Source organism: Dermacentor variabilis, chromosome 5, assembly GCF_050947875.1.
Source record: "Dermacentor variabilis isolate Ectoservices chromosome 5, ASM5094787v1, whole genome shotgun sequence".
Classification (NCBI taxonomy): domain Eukaryota; kingdom Metazoa; phylum Arthropoda; class Arachnida; order Ixodida; family Ixodidae; genus Dermacentor; species Dermacentor variabilis.
In genome coordinates, this window is record NC_134572.1 from 127,764,505 (window position 1) to 127,769,798 (window position 5,294).

Below are 5,294 nucleotides of genomic sequence, written 5' to 3' on the forward strand. Positions count from 1 at the left end.
TGCAAAATTATGCGGTCAGTAGGTCAGTACGAGGCGCCGAGCTTACACTAGGTGAGAAGTTTTGTGACGCTTTCGAAGTAACTAGAATTTTTGTTCATGCTAAACGAAAACAGCGCTCTTAGGGGTTCCTGCAACTGGACTTAAAATAAATGTGTGCATTTACGCAGTAACAACACTCACAATGCAATGTAAAACTGGCGAGTTCTCGACACACAATTTTAACTGGTTTGATCTCGCCAGACGCAAGATAGGAGGGATCTTGGCAGCACTCAAGAACAGGGCGCGCCACTGGTCTCCAGTGGACACTTATGCGCAGGTATTGAGAAAGTGTCACCATGTGTACACATACATGGTGACACTTCAAGGGCCAACATAAAAGTTCGCACAAAATCTTACACGTGCGAAAAGTAGCAATCCGAAGGGAGCACTTTTCAAGCTATACGAGCGAGACTGAAAACGAAAACGCGAAAACCAAAATGAAAGTGCGGTCATAGAAGACTAAAGCCCGCGCATATCAAGGTATAATTTGCTATCGTCTCATCGAAGACGCCATTTAGCGCCGATGGAGCAACGAGTATAGGCGATGTTCCCCGCCCAGCGTCTGGAGCGGTGTCCGTGGCTCCGTGCGACCAGCGCTGGGTGTCACGCGGTGTCGGCGCTAGAAAAAATTACACTTCTCCATTGGGTTCATAGAAGACCCGCCCGCAAAACCGAACGCTTTCGCGAACGGCTCGAACTCTCGCGCGGCTGCGTTGCATGCCGGCGACCAGGCGCTTCCTCGGCCGTCCACTTCGCAGAGAGTGCGGCACATGGTCAGGAAGAACAGTTGCTCCCCGCTGTACTGCTCCATGCCTTTCAGCCGCGCATCCTCGCTGCCGTTCAGCGCCTGCGCAGGTGAGGCAACCACTGTACATTTTGGCGACACACACAAGCGAGCAAGCACTAATTATACTTCGTTTGAACTGCAGAACTCGGAACCAGCTAGGGCCAAACCAACTTTTCTCTGAAAGCCCCACGGACCGCGCTTAAAGGGAAATGTTGCATCGCATGCTTGCGGAAAGAGTGTGCTTAGTATCATTCGTTGCTGTCTTCAGCACAGCTTGTCCCATTAGTACAGCGCAGGCGCTTCCGAAAGAGACTCCAATTTCAGTGTACATGTTAGCGATATGTCTTCGTTTCTCTCACTGAGATTCCTATGAAATCGACAAAGGGGCTGCTTGCTCCCTATGCGCCTGTTTTGGCTCCGGCGAACACTGCACGTCGTTGGAACTGCGCTTTACAATCGCAGCCTTCTGGCGTCGCTGAGAAAGGGTCGCTCCCTTTGTTATCTTCGAATGACGTCAAACGCTTTTGAAGTTCTAATAAGAGATTCACGACACGTCATGAAGATTTCTTCGCGCGCATGAACATTTGTCGTCGCATTGAAAAACATCGGATGCTGGGAATTATTCGAAAAGGCATCATTCAAATTTGAGTTTTCACAATGATACGATTTGAAAATATTGCCGCTTTTGTCATTAGAATTGATGAGAAGGGCACCTTCTGAGTCTGCATCTTTGTACTGATACGAGCTGGGCAAGCATCATGACAAGAAATCGGCCCGCCAAGCGCCGGCCCCTTTAAAACCAGATTCTTCGACTGTTGCCTGAAGGAAGAGCACCTTATTTGTTTCGGCTTGGTAGAATGTCTCGGACGACATCGTTACCGGCATGTTATCAGGTCGAAACAACTAACTGATACCGGTTCGCGATGCGCCGCAATGTAAGCGAATATTTAGAACGGATAAAAGTAAGGCGAAAACCCAACAAAGAGCGTCGGTTCGCAGGAGCTGTACAGTTCCCTATCATTCATCCGAGACATTGAGAAAGCACATAATCATTTCAAGCACGCGTTCAACGCTACGCCAATATTGCAACCTCGGCGTGGAAAGCTCGACGAATGCGTTCGATTGTCGCGCACTTTTTTGTTGTCTGCTCCCAACAAGAGATCGTACGCTAGCACATCCATCTTGTTTTGATGTGCCTTGTACCACCAACTATTTGTTCCGTGTATTGTATTCGGCGACAAAACTGTCGTTTTACTCATCCCATGCTCTGCTTGTAACGCTAGCACACAATAGAGAGTTTTAGCTCGTCCGGTATTTGGGTAAACGCAGGCGCACTAGGTGTTGGGGCGGAGGAGCAAGCGTGAGCGGCCTGTATGGTGCAGCCACTTGGTGACGCAGAGCTCAAACAAACAGCTAACATTGCATTAACCAAGTGTGTTCTACTTCGTTGCTGATGTAAATTCTCAGTACTTGCGTAATCGTGTTGCTGGCAAAAATTTACACCCGCAGCGAAGTAAAATACACTTGTTTACTGCATTATTAGATGTTTTTGCCTGTGTGAGCTCTGCACCACCAGGTGGCTGCACCATACAGGCCGCTCCCGTTTACACTTCCACCCCAACGCCCCGTCCGCCTGCGTTTACCCGAATACCGGACAGGCTAAACCTCTCTCAAGCTCAAGCCACGGGCCGCTAAATATCTCGCGGCTATATGTGTGTGACATGTACTAGAATGTGACCTACGGTGTTGAGCAGAGTAGCTAGTTGGGCTTGTTGGCCTTACATAGTGGAAGGCAGTTTCACGTGCGGTAACTGTGTCAGTTGTCCGTCGGTAGCCTTGTTTGAAAAAGAGCTGATATACCTAGATTCACGTGCCAGGGTGGGATAGCGTTATGACCAGGTTCTGTGCAAATATCTGATCTTGTTTTCTTTTCTCTCTTTCTTTTTTGTTTTGCTTTCTTTTTGCCACGTGTTCCCTATAAGACTAGCTGCGCACCGACAAAATAAACATTTTTGTTGAAAGTCAGCGCTGCGTTGGTGTGCTTTGTGTGCCTCCTTTGTCTCCATCGGTTCCTGCACTGTGGCCTTTTACTATTGACGTATCGAGCACTTAGCTATAAAGCCGTAAGTATCATCTTTTATGCAAGCGGAGATTTAGAATTCAAAAAGCTTGTTTTAGCTCGGAAAACTGAATGTGATAGCTCAAAATGCTGCTTTCAGTGCGGAAAAACCGTAGTAGCGCTTTTGACGTGCTGGAGCGATATTCCTGCAGTGAATATCTCGCAACCCAAATTCTAGCTATTATATTCTAGCGTGATTATTTATTAGGTGCCAATATTTGTTTTTTTTAATGAACGTACTCTTGATGGCTAGAAATCAAGCTGGTCAAGTTGTAATTTTAGTGGATGTGAGATGTTGTTTTCGCTTAGTAGGCGAATTAGCGTGGACAGACCAAGAGAATGACAGCACGCGCATAGCGGAATTCAAGCTGGTTTATTTGAAAGAGAAAAAACAGCCTATTCTGCACTAAGTTAAGCACCTGATTTGCTGCTCAGTGTCTGTGGCATTCATATAATATGCGCATCAATTTTTAGTATCGCACTATTGCTTTTATATGTTCACCAACAGTTTTCCTTGCTCCTCTTTTTTTATGTAAAACCTGTTGGACATGCGCTGTGCGCACGCCGTCATTTAGTTGGTCTGACCACGTTCTTATGCCTCCTAACTCGGTATTTGCTCAGTTCTGGCTTAACCTTGGAGCGCCCGGCAAAAATTACCTTTTTCCATGGCCTGCCGTGCCCGTCAGCAAAAAATTCTTCGTGCGTGTAGTCTTGTCAGCCAATATTGATTTTTTTGAAAACCCTAACCGAATGTCGGGAAAGCCCCTAATGTTAATAACGTCCATGCTTAGTTGAAACAAAAGCATCGGTCGCAAAAAAGATTGGCGCAAATGCACTCCTTGACCAAACTAAAATCGCGTTGAAATAGCATTAATTGTGAAGAGCATCGCAGGTGTTGACTTCCAGCTAGACATCCACCGCCACAGTGGGGTCCCAATTGCTGGATATGAGCTTGCTAATTTGGTGCCTAATGTCGTTTGTCCGCGTTAATTGTGGACTTCAACATATTCTGCTTGTTATTTCAGTGAGCCCTGAGCATTATTCGCTTCCTGGCAGGTTTGAACTCTCACTAATGCTCGATATATGTCAAATAAGCCGCCGAGAAGAGTTACTCTGAGATTATTTTACAATTGCATGACTACCTAGTGGGAATCCGAACGTACTTGCGAAAGCGTATATGAAACCAAAATGGGCTGACATAGCAAGGTTTATTGACAGAGTGACAGGAAAAGCGAAGACAAGGTCGTGCATTTTTGTGAGTACGAAGAAGAGGCACGAAAAGCGAAACAAAACCTCAAAACTAACAATTTTATAAGTATACGTGTTAACAATTCAAAGCAAAATTAAAAGCGCGTTCTTTTTAAATTGCCAATCTATCGATAATACCTACGACTAAGTGCAACATGAGCATAAAGCCTACTTTATTCTTCGCCATAGGTCGACCAACATTATGATTATTGAAACTTAAGATCAGGCAGCCTCTTAAATAGAAGTTCATGTGAACTCGAGTCAGGCCTAGGGGCGTGAGCCTAACTGAGTTGAGGTGAGACGGATTGGGCGTGAAACCGAGTCTGTGTACTAGTCTGAGTGAGTCCTTGGCAAGGCCTATATTTTGAGTGAGTGAGTGAGTGAGTGAGTGAGTGAGTGAGTGAGTGAGTGAGTGAGTGAGTGAGTGAGTGAGTGAGTGAGTGAGTGAGTGAGTGAGTGAGTGAGTGAGTGAGTGAGTGAGTGAGTGAGTGAGTGAGTGAGTGAGTGAGTGAGTGAGTTCTGCTTATTTTCCGACCTATGGTCATGACATGCGTATGAGCAAATATACACTTAGGTGATTCGGCCGCCGGTAATTGCCGAGCTGGATAGTAAAGCTGAGTTTTACTGAGCTGAATTTCACTTCTAGATTGGTGGTGACCTCCGCCAACGGCTTACTCGCCATGATCAAGTGGCTCTTGGAACCCCTCCATGGATTCATACACTTGGCTCCCAGTAGTATAGCCGTGCAAAGCGAAAAAATACAGAAACATGTTTCCTCGAAGTTTCAAGAGTGGCCAGACATGATGGGCTATTCAGTCTCTGGGATGAATTTGTAAGTAAAATACAACCAATCATTGTTAGAATAATATGCCTTACTCTAGCCGCGCCCTCGCACATTTTTTCAATGCCAGCCCAGTAACTCCCAAACAAAGGATCACTGAGAGAGCGTCACTTTTCCAGTAGTTGATCACAGTTCACGAGGGCACGGCTGGGGTCACCTCAACTGTCTTTCATCGCACTCGATCGCACGTCATGCAGAAGGCATGCACCGGCAGCAGACCAGTCATTGAAGCCGGGCAGGTATTGAAAACTATAGGAGGG